The sequence below is a fragment of the Dermacentor albipictus genome, chromosome 8, assembly GCF_038994185.2.
Source record: "Dermacentor albipictus isolate Rhodes 1998 colony chromosome 8, USDA_Dalb.pri_finalv2, whole genome shotgun sequence".
Lineage (NCBI taxonomy): Eukaryota > Metazoa > Arthropoda > Arachnida > Ixodida > Ixodidae > Dermacentor > Dermacentor albipictus.
The window spans coordinates 187,446-200,187 of record NC_091828.1 but is presented as its reverse complement, the minus strand read 5'-3'; positions in this window follow the sequence as shown (position 1 = coordinate 200,187).

Here is a 12,742-nt window from a genome sequence, read left to right as displayed (position 1 = left end):
TTGCTGCGCCGCGCGCGGCCGCGTAGCTACCATATGACGTCATAACACCTGCAAAGCGGACGCTTAAGCTTCGCCTTCAGGAGTGGAACGCGACAGCGTTCCCGTCAACCCGCCAAGGGGTGTAAGACAATGGGCTACGGCGCAGCGACTACGCGCCCCGCATCGGACGCGGTGAGCGTCGAGCAACGCAGCGTTCGGCGTGACAACGAAATGTGCGCCTGAGCAAGCGACGCACGCCTGAGACGACGTCGACGACACCGGCTTTTCTGCGACACGAGCTCCTTAACGCTGTCGCGTTAAAATAAAGGCTAGTATGCTTCGCATCCTGGGCTTAACCTTAGCTAAGCCACATCCATTTTTTTCACAAGTCAGCGCCGGACATTGTCTGAAATGAGGAAGTAGTGCTGACATCAAGGTGTTGCATAGCCTGCTGGTTCGTCTCACGTCTGAGCACTTCATGACTTTAGTGACGAAGGTGCATACAAGCTTACACAGGCCAACTGCTTCTATTGTTGGGTGCCTTAGCCATCCATCATCAACGTTGCGGATCAATCTACAAATTGCTGCAGCTGGCCTCGCTGCTTGAAAAAGGAGTTTGCAGGAATTGCAAGCCACCTGAAGACGAGCATAACAATTTAGCTTGAAAAACGGTACTAAAAGAACATATCTATCATATTCGTAATGAAATCAACCAGATATATTTCAACACACACACAAATATATATATATATATATAGGGGTTTTCTTCAAAGTTCAGCACGCAGGACCCGACGTAACATACGCAGGAAAGAGACGACGAACTTTTTGGAAGACTTCTTTTACTTAACGTTTTCGGCTGGTCGACCAGCCTTCGTCAGAGTACAGTCACCTACTGTCGCTCTTCCACCTACTGTACTCTGACGAAGGCTGGTCCACCAGCCGAAAACGTTAAGTAAAAGAAGTCTTCCAAAAAGTTCGTCGTCTCTTTCCTGCGTATATATATATATATATATATATATATATATATATATATATATATATATATATGTATATATATATATATATATATATATATATATATATATATATATATATATAAATTGTGTGTGTCTGTGAATTAGTTGCTTAAACAAAGGACAAAGGAAATGCACGTGCAACGTAGCCGGCCAGGTATGCAATTGGTGCTAACTCTATGTCAGTTACTAGCTCACTCCACATAGTGATGAATTCAAGCTCACTGGCTGCAGATGGGATGGCAGCTGGCCAGACTAGTGTCACCATCCTGAACGGGAAGTTTAACGGCTGTTTTCGCCAAACATGGCGAAACCATGTTCTTCTACCACGCTGCCCGCCGTTGAGGATCGCACGGAAATTCATGATGTCCGATCGTCGGATCTTTCCTTGCGTTGGTGCTGCACAGCGGCACACAGCATTTGTGCGGCATGGCACTGTCTGTGCTAACGTCTGTTCACACCATACACGATCACACACGTGCGCAGATCCAGTAGGGCAGTCGTATATCATAAAAAAAATGGCTGTGGCTTAGCTAAGGTCAAGCCCAGGATGCGAAGCATACTAGCCTTTATTTTAACGCGACAGCGTTAAGGAGCTCGTGTCGCAGAAAAGCCGGTGTCGTCGACGTCGTCTCAGGCGTGCGTCGCTTGCTCAGGCGCACATTTCGTTGTCACGCCGAACGCTGCGTTGCTCGACGCTCACCGCGTCCGATGCGGGGCGCGTAGTCGCTGCGCCGTAGCCCATTGTCTTACACCCCTTGGCGGGTCGACGGGAACGCTGTCGCGTTCCACTCTTGAAGGCGAAGCTTAAGCGTCCGCTTTGCAGCTGTTATGACGTCATATGGTAGCTACGCGGCCGCGCGCGGCGCAGCAAGGAAGAGCGTGGTTGTGCGGCTAGTATGCTTCGCATAAAACCGCTGCGACGCGTGAGACCCACTGGCTCTGCGGCCCTCGGGCGCTCTTCCACCTGCAAAGCGTCCCGGAGCAGTGGCGCCCCGACGGCGGAAACTGTTAACTCTCGCATCACGCCCTCGCCCAGTAAAACCGGCGCGACGCGACGGGCCGCACCAAGTGCGTTTCCATTGAGCGGCCGTGCTAGTTATAACCTGTTCGCTGTCGTCTGTTTCTGCGATCTGTTCAGCGCTTGTCTTGCCATGTCTTGTCTTGTCTTGCCTACTGGCATGCAGCACCCCACAAAATAATCAGGTGAGCTGGGCGCAAGTGGCATCTCCCACTGCCAATCCTAAGAATACACCTACACCAATCACACAAAACCCAGAGTACAAGAAAATAGTAGAAGAAAACAAAATACTTCGAAACAGTTTAGCCGAGCTACGAGCCGAGTTTGAAGCTTTTAAGCGCATGGCAAACAACAGCACATCACAGCAACCCACACCAATTGCGGACCACACTTCCAAATCACCACCGCAGACATCACTGCAACAAAGTACCGCCTCCAGCGCTCATTCGTTAACGCTGGAACAGTTAGCACAAAACATGCAACTAATGTTTGCAGAGCTACACAAACTCAAACGAATGGTAGAGGATGTGCAAACAAAAGCCGCGGCCGTCCCCCGAAAGAGGGTCAGTCAAAGTCCGGGAGCTCCTACCAGGACACCGAAAGCTATAGAGCACACTGATAGCGACAGTAATATCCATGGATAATATGACAAACAACACAAAGACCGGACACATTGAAATCTGGCAATGGAATTGCTGCACGCTACGGACTAAATTGGCTAATTTCACGCACTACATAGAATCGGCGCCAATCCCTCCCGACGTTATCTGTATTCAGGAAATAGGGAAACAAAATCCAAAACTCAAAGGGTACGAGCTTTATGCTCACCCTGACTACCCTCAAGTAGCCACCTTTGCCAAGAAGGATGTCACGATTAGCGTAAATTATTCTTTTCGGGAACCTACTCAGCGCCAGATAATCACGATTTGGCCGCAGAAAAGGGGCAAACCTAAAACAATTATTTTCAACGTTTACAGTTCTCCCAGAGAAAAACAGGCGGATTTTGAAAACGTGGTGGCCACCGCGGTGCGACTCGCTCAAGGTAGGGACAAATTAATATTGTTAGGCGACTTGTACGCACAACACTCAAACTGGGGCTACAATAGAGACAATCCCAAGGGCATATTAGCAGACGTTGTAGAGCGCGCGCGCTACGGACTTTTCCAGCTAACTCAACCAGATCTCCCAACGCGAATCGGGAACAGCGTGTCCCACGACACTTCCCCCGACCTCACGTTCACCAACAACGAAAGTGAGACGCGATGAACGAACCTAGGTGAAAACCTAGGAAGCGATCACTATATCTTAAGCATATCGATTAATGCAGCCAGGATTCGAAGAGCTATTGGCAAGGCAAGGCTATCCGACTGGACCAAATTTCGGGAAAAACAGAAAGCAATCGGCAGCATAACAGACGTAGGAGAATGGGCCGAGCGGATCCGAGTTATTCACTCTAGGGTCACAAAAACAATTGAAACGACAACGGAGCTCCAGCCGTGGATCGTCACCTCTTGCATCTCTGGGAAGCACGGAGAGGCCTCACAAAAAGGTGGAAAAGGCAGAAGCTTAATCGCAAACTCCGGATACGGATAGCTCAGCTAGCGCAGGAAGCTAATGAATACGCACAAAAGTTAAGCGACAGCAATTGGCGTCAGTTCAGTGCAGTGGCGTAGCCAGAAATTTCGTTCGTGGGGGGCTCACTTTGCAGCTCGGCCTCCTCCTGATAGAATTAGTCGAGGGAACAATATATATATATATATATATATATATATATATATATATATATATATATATATATATATATATATATATATATATATATATATATATATATATATATATATATATCTGTCATTCAACAACCATGTTTACATTTTCGTACATATGAACGACCAGAGGAAAATCTAAATGACGCTTTCCTTTGTTAGAATGCATTGCGCAGGAGCAGCTGTCACCGGTTGTGTATTGCGAGTTATTGCTCCGAAATTACAGCCGCAACAGAGAACACATATAAAAAGCAGGAGTTCTGCAAAATATACGAGGGGGAGTCAAATGAAAGTGAGCCAATGCGAATATATGACAAACGGGGTACTTTATTTAAAAGTAGTCACCATGAGTATTTAGACACTTGTCCTACTAACGAGTCGCGTAATTCCCGTCTCATAAGACTTCTTGGGTTGCTGCCTCAAAAATCTGTAAATAATTACACGTCATCTTCCGACATGAATCTGGTTCCCTTGAGCAGTTTTTTTCAAATTTTACCAAATGTGGAAGACGCAAGGCAACAGGTCTGGGCCGCACGAGGGATGCTGCAGCATTTCCCACTTTAACTTTGCCAGTTTTGTATTAACCACATCAGCGACGTAGGAACGGGCAACGTCGTGAAGGAAGATGTTCCCAATGCTCAATTTTCCACGTCGTTTGTTCTTGATTGCGACACGCAGCCGATCCGACCTTTCACAATATCTGAAATTATTTAGAGTCTCTCCAGCTTTAGAAAATTCGATCAATAATGGCCCTTAACGATCTAAAATGAAGTCAACACTTTTCCGGCAGAAATGACGGCCTCTGTTTTCCTTGGGAGTCGTGAATTCAAATGTTTCTGCTGTAAGCTTTGCCGTAGTGTTTCAGGCTAGTAGTAGCGGCACCATGAGTCATTCCCGGTCACAACTGCAGACAAAGAGTCGTCAAGCTCATCTGGGGTTCTTTGACGTGGACTTAAATATAAGTACACGGGTGTTTTCGCCTCCATCAAAATGCAGCCGCTGTGAGCGGGATTCGATCCCGCGACCCCGTGCTCAGCAGCCCAACACCATAGCCACTGAGCGACCACGGCCTTTTCAATTGTGTTGAGGGTGATTGCACGGTGGCTTTGGCCCGGGCATGGATCGTATTTGTGACTTTCATGTCCTTCTTTGAACAGTTTGCTACAACGCTTCAAAGTGGCCAATGAAACGCAATCTTCCACGCATACGGCAGCCATACGGCGAATAATTTCTTTTTGGGAAAGATCTTCATTTGTCAAAAACCTCACGACACAGAGCTGTTCAACTTTTGGAGGGTCCATTATGTCACGCAATCATGTTCAACCCAGTGTATGAGAGCATTAAAGAACATTACCCTCACCTCTGCATGTCACTTGTAAATGAGATGCGTATGTGCTACGCGCATGCCTCGAAAATAATGAACCGAACCATTATTGCGCGGCACGGGTTGTCTCACTTTCATTTGACTCGCCTTCGTACATTAGAAATGCGAAGATACAATGGAATATACAAATGTGAAGATACAGCTTGATACAGGGCAAAAAATTGTCACTGGAAACAAAGTTCACTTCGCATATCCACAAAACCTCGCAACAAGATGTTTAAATATACGTATAAGTTTCCAATAAATCTACGTACCTAAGAAAAAGCCACTATATATAATGCATCAAACAAGGCAAATAAACAGGTTGCGCAACCACAGGTACACAGATCACAGCACACACCCCCCCCCCCTCCCTCCACTCCCAAAATGTATCGCGTGCGACGGAAGGCGGCGCGCTTCCTCGCCGCTTTTCTCCCTTGCGCACACAAGACTGAGCCACCATCGTCGGCTCAACCCCTCCCCTTTCTCCCCACGCTTTCACTCGCACATAGAGCATGCGGTCGCGATGTTATCGCCCTTGGCCTTTATTTATACGGAACATGAGGGCAACGGCAGGAATGCGCCTGGAGTCTTTGGCGTCAAATGTTTACAACAGCATTAAACCCACAAAGTTCCGGAATTGAAAATCTAAAGCACGACTTTGGAAATGTCAATGCACCTTTCGCATCAAAATGTTATGCGAACTTTATACCCGCAAAATTTCAGAATTGAAATCCAAGCGCTCCGTAGATAATGCGGCCTCCGCGAGATGCCGAGACGAGCCCGCTCGCCATCATAACGCCCTTGAAATTTTGTGCTAGGTGGGGCTCCTTGCGTTACGATATGCGAGTCCCGATGCATGGGCGTTTCCGCGAAATCTAGCCCGATTTCTCAATGTTTGCGCTAAAATGTTTTTTCGAGCGTGAATTAAAGACATTCTAGACAAAATCGAGCATGATTTCCGGCGCCGGGAGGTGTTTTCGTCGGCGGCGCATGAGAGCACGAAAAAATTTCGGGGGGGGCTGAAGCCCCATAAGCCCCCCCCCTGGCTACGCCCCTGGTTCAGTGACTCGCTTCGGGGCACGTTGACTACAAAGAAAACATGGCGCATTCTTCGAAGTATGATTGACCCGGGAGGAACAAAAACAGTCGCGAATCGCACACTCAAGCTACTTGAAAACGAGTTTGAAGGTCGGGAAGCTGACATGATAGACAAAATTAAAGAGATATACGTAGGAACTGTACCGACCGGGCAATCCATCAAACCCGTTTACGAAGGTCAGGACCAACCGGAACTGGACGCCCCCATAACCTTTGAAGAGGTTTACGCAGCGGCACACTCCTTCAAGAAAAACACGACCCCAGGGGTAGATCAGGTCACGAACGTAATGATTCGCAATCTAAGTGACGACACGCTAAAGAGCTTGACCAAATTCTTTAACGACACGGTCTGGACAGAGGACGGCGTCCTTCCAAAAGAATGGAAGGAAGCAAAAATTATTCTTATTCCAAAACCAGGTAAGCCTCGTAACATCAACAACCTTTGACCCATCTCCCTAACGTCGTGCGCGGGGAAACTCTTTGAAAAGGTTGTGCAGGTCCGGCTCTCGAACCACATAGAGCTAAACAACATGTTCCCCTCCAACATGTTCGGTTTCCGACCCCACGTGTCAGCGCAGGACGTTTTTCTACTACTAAAACACGAGGTCCTGCACCCCAACAGAGGGTCGGAAGATAAATTTGTACTGGCATTGGACATCAAAAAGGCCTTCGATAGCATCTCCCACCACGCCATTCTGGAGGGACTGGAAGCAGTGAACTGCGGAACGCGAATTTGTAACTACGTGCGCTCGTTCCTCAGCCACCGCACGGCCACAATCGGATTAGGCTCCACGAGGTCCGACACCTTCAACTGTCCCGACAGAGGTACCCCTCAGGGAGCTATACTCTCTCCACTGCTTTTCAATGTAGGGATGAGAATTAGCTAGCCCTGGAGCTAGATAAACACCCGAATCTCGGTTGTGCGATATATGCCGATGATATTACGTTCTGGGCTCACCAGGGGTCCTACGGGGACAAGCAAGAAACCCTTCAAAAGGCCACAGACGCAGTCGTGGAATACGCGAGGGCGGCGGACATGGTATGCGCACCCGAAAAATCGGAATTCATTCGGGTGCGTGCGAAATACGCAAGAAAGAAGGACTGGGTGCCGCTCACTCTGACTCTCGACGGGGCGCCAATTCGTGAAGTGGAGACACTCAGAATATTGGGGATGTGGATACAGCAGAATGCTGGAACATCTCACACCCTACAAAAACTAAAGGCGGTCACAGGAAACGTGGCCAGAATGATAAGGAGAGTGGCAAGAAGCAGAGACAGCCTAACTGAGGGAGAGACCATCAGCCTGGTTCACGCATTCGTAATTAGCCGACTCACATACGCCCTTCCATATCAGGCCTTGACAAACCAAGAGATTAAACAGGCAAACGCAATAATAAGAAAAGCCTTCAAAGCCGCCCTTGGTCTTCCCGAATGCGCTAGCACTGAGAGATTCGAGGGACTGGGCCTGCACAATACTTTTGACGAGTACGCAGTCGCGACGTTATATGCCCAGAAAGAACGACTTTGTTCAACTCAGGGCAGGGAAGTATTGGCGAGGTTAGGCTTTCCCCTGAGACCCCAGTATTGCGGAGAGGAAACGGCACAGATAGACCGCAGTGTTCGATCGCACATCGCGGTGGCCCCAATTCCCAAAAACATGCACCCCACGTACCATCCCGGACGACGCAGAGCAAGGGCAAAGACCCTTCACAAACGTTTCGGCATGGGACCGGGGGTGTATTATACGGATGCCAGTCGAGCCAGCTCAGACACTTTCACCATAGTTTCTACATGCAACAACAACATAACAACGGCATTCTTCAAAACCGCCTCGGCATGCGTGGCAGAGGCTGCAGCCATCGCCTTGGCCATTCAGGACGCCGAGCGCCAAACCGATTCGGCTGTCATATTATCCGACTCACAAGCGGCTTGCCGCCTGTTTTTACAAGGAACGGCACCCAAATCAGTAATCAAAATTTTAGGCACTCAACTAGAGGGGCACCACACTATCGTCTGGTGTCCGGCACACGAGCGACTGGCAGGAAACGCTAGGGCAGACCGTATTGCTCGAGGTTTGAACGTCCGAGCAACGGCATGGCCTAGCGATGACCTTCCACCGAATTCTCGTGACATCCTCCTTCAGCAAAGGCAGGAGCGGAGACGTTTTGGACATCCTCACTCCGATTTAAACAGCCAACAGGAGAGGGACTGGCGTAGTATTAAGACGAATACATACCCCAACCTGCACCACCTACACAGAATACACCCCACGAGGTTCACTGACGAGTGCCCGTGGTGCACAGACACACCCACACTAAAACACATCACATGGGAGTGTCCCAGGAGGCCTCCGCACATAGACAGTCCCATATTACACGAACATCCACTAATGAGGAATAGGCAGTGGGAGGCATGGCTTGCGGACGAGGGTCGGGAGAGCCAGTTGGCTCTTCTGGACCAAGCCCAGCGAGCCGCTCGTGCCAGTGGGGCCCTGGAATAGGGGCTCCAACCATCGTGCCTTGTTTTATTTACATTAATAAAGTTTTACTCTCTCTCTCTGTCTTGCCATTTCGGCAGGCACAAAGCGCTTGTATTGGCGGTAAATGAATAAATTCACAAATGTACAAAAGAAGACATATTTGCGAATGCTTTGCGTTTGAACAGTGAAACTAGAAGAGGATGAGCGGTGCAAGAAATGTGAATAACGAGCATAGGTGGCTGCTGCAATGCTAGATCGACGGCATAAATTTCCCTTTCCTAGCCTCCTTAAGAGACTGGAAAAATTGTTTAAGAAGATTCATAGGATAATCTAGCTTTTTTAAATTGATAACAGACAGCCTAATGTCGTAGATGACATTAGGATTTACTGCTGTGTGCCGCAGTGAAAGGAAGATGACCTGTGGTAAAAGTATAGTAAAAGTATTCACGAGTAAGTCCTCCGCCTGATAAGTGCAATAGGCTGATCGATTCTATTTCAAGGGAAGGTGAGCATATATTGTTTTTAATATCGTCGGATGTGTAGCTCAGTAGAAAGCTTGCAAAAAATTAAGCGATCCCAGTGCTTTAAAACGTGCTGCTCTGCAGGCCTTAAAGATCGTGTCACGGAACTCTTTTCAAACTGTAAAGCTAGCCTTTCTGCGTGGTACGGCGGCAGCATAACGGTGGTGCTTAAGATACGTACGCAGTGAAGCTGTGTGCGTAATTCACTTTTTGAACTCGCGACGCATTCAGGGACAACTTTTAAGAGTTCAAATGAGTGGTACTCGTTCTGTCGTCCAACGTTACGGTGGCTTCAAGTTTCTAAAGATTGCAGACGCGAATTTTACAACGTGTACAATGAAACTGTTGTGTACGTTGCGAACTCTATACACAATGTGATTTAACGTAATCTGCTTGAAAAGGGCAATAGGAACGCGGCTAGCTATTTAACGCTATGTTAGAGAGCAGCGGACTACACGCTCCGACATTTTTTAGGTTCGGGCAGTCAACTTTTGGAGCCAAGTGACCGATCAAAGCCTTGTGACATCACTGTCACTGTGTTAGCAAAAATCATCAACTAGAGGAGCAGTTCGTCAGAACACAACAGCTGCCGTACTAATTACAACGCCGCACAGCCGCCCACCGCGTAGCAGACGATGGATGGATGGATGGATAGATGGATGGATGGATGGATGGATCTTATGAGCGTCCCCTTTGGAACAGGGCGGTGGGGTTGCGCCACCAAGCTATACACCAGAACACCGTGAATTCAAAGGGCGCCGCCATATTGATGAGCGCCGGTCACGCCATCTATCCCAAGCGCTGCGAAGTAGCAGGCCTGGGCTGCCACGCCGGGAGATGCGACCCGGCGCGAAAGCGAAACTTGGGCTTTTTGGCTGGGCGGAAGGCGTGTTTCGCGTTTTTTCTAACCTGTCATTTTCGCTGTCTGGATTCAATCAAACTTCAAGACCTCATGCAAGTGCGCAATGGCCACACTGAGTAGTGTGCAGACTGCAGAAGCGAATACATCGGGTAGGTACGCTATTACGTTTGTACAAACCGCGCGCTATATGCTAGAACACGTGTGAGCTTTTTGGCACGTAACCTGTGAAGGAATTTACAGCACTGTGTTGGTGCCATATATTATTAAAGCACGCAGAACACTGTCATCTGCACTTTCAGTTTGGTCTTGTTTGTCATGGTCTCTACTGGGTTGGCCGCGTTTGGCAACCAACTGGCGAGGTCGTTTGACTGCCTAGTTAGCAGACGCCTGCCCTTCACCACCTGCACATTGAAAACAAAATAGATGTAAGAAGGGCTGTAGCTCTTTCACATGCCATCACTGTTGCGAAGATATAAAGTCCTCTCAAAGTGAAATAGAAAATACACCAGGCCAATTGTATCGTGCAACCACTTAAGAGTACAACATTCAGAACAAAAGCCTACAGCACTCGAACAAGCAGCATATGATGCTAAACCTGCACTCATTGGAAAATGAGGTACTACAGTAGTTATAATGTTCAACTACATGTGCAGTCAAAGCCCGTATAACAGGGCGAGCATGACAGATGCAGGTGTTGTACAGTTGCACAAATTATGACAGGGCACGTAAAATTACCATCCCTACTTAAAGCTGCATCATCAGGACCCCTTTGGTACAAGACAACAACCGCACCTGCATTCCAAGAAATTAGCCCCACAAACTGCAGCTACTTGGTATCAGACCTGTTTCGCTTGTGCGAGGCCATCGGATTGTAGGCGCTCCCTTAGAAAAGAAAACAGTAAAAAAAACTAGTGAGAACGATCAAAATTTTGTTACAAAATACAAGAATAATTAAGCACTTTATTTTCCTCGCCATATGAACGGAAATATTTTGCGCTTTGCCCCGCATAACAGCCCGCACGCAGTTTAGAGCTCAGGAGGCTCAAATGAATTCGTTACGAATGACACCTGCAACACCAGCTCGTAAAGGTAGGTGTGCTGCAAGAACACCTTCGGCGACGAGTAGTCGTCGTTTACGTTTTTGTGGACGCATGCTACGTGACGAGCAGACTTCGGTTTACTTTCACTAGCAATAACGCTCACCAGCAAGGCCTACAACTTGTCGTTCACGCTTAATGGTCATTCCGTGCACCAGCTGCAAGTATCGCTAACCGCAAACTCAACTGTTCCGCTTAACCGTCGGGAGCTCTGCCTGAATGAAAACACGAAAAGGCTTGCCTTTTTGTTATAGCCAAGGCAAAGCACCGGCGCGGGATTCTGCTCTGTAGGCTTGTTGCCCAGAAAGTGCTCGGAGCAAACCTGCCTGTTACACGTATTACGTTCGTAGGGCGCAAAGTTGAACGTGGCACCAAAATATACACAGATCGAATACTCACTCGTGCATTTTCACTGGGTTGGTAGTTCTTCCTATTCACTGCAGCTATCCACCGGTGGCGCAGCTTGGCATTCTTCGTTGCGGATGGAAATCGGCGCAGGCTGAAAACACCGCACCGGCACGATTCCCTACGTGTGTTGTGCTCTTCGCAAGCGACCTGCTCCTTTTCCGCTGGTTGTTTTGGCATCCAAACACGACGCAATGATGCCCAGATGACTTCTTCTACTTTGGATCCGTGTGAACGGGCACATTTCCGCACTTTGGAGCCCTAGAGCTGGCGCTTGCCATGTCTACTGGTCATAGAATAAAGAACAACAATAAGAACAAAGCCGGCGAACACACTTTCAGGGTTGCCGTTGGGAATTTTTCAAAAAGAGCCAGAACTGAGGCTCAAAGTAGCCAAAAGTAGCCACGCCACCTGGTCTTGGCGCCAAATTTGTAGCCAAGTAGAAAAGTACCATTACTATAAGCAACTTTTATTAATGAACAATAAATAATATCATTTTGAATCAACACAAGAACACAGAGTAAATAAAGAGCAAGGAAATTTGGTTCTCTTGCTTGGCCTTCAAGCATCAGGTACGTTGCAAATAAATAAAAGTTCAGTCCGCGTAGTTTATCTAGAGTAGATAGTGTTCATGCCGGAGTAATTTTGACACATTCTATTCAACAACTCAGCAGGAACGTCAAACGATGACGCTGTTTTTTCTTGAAGTCGTAGCCCAAATTTGATTCGCAGAATCGCCATGAGCAAGTCCAGCTTCATTTTGTTACGGATCTCTGTTTTCGTCAAGTTCACGCAAGAGAACACGCGCTCTGCATCAGCGTTAGAAATTGGAAGGGTCAAAATTTTCACTGCTCCTTGCGCCAGGTGTTGAAAAGGGCATTCGCCGCAAGGGTCCTTGTACGATGCCGCTGCGTGCCAGAAAGTCAAACATGATGCGCGATCAAGTGCACCGCTAACACTCTGCAGCTGGCGTATTTCAGACTCCAGTTCGATTGAGGAACATCCAAAAAAATGCAGCGGTAGCTTCATTATGCATTCACGGCTCTTAGCACTTTCTATGCCATCGGGATTTATGGCACACAGTCTTCGAAGTGCAGAGGAGGCATTTGGAAGTCGCTGCTGCAGTCCCATCGCC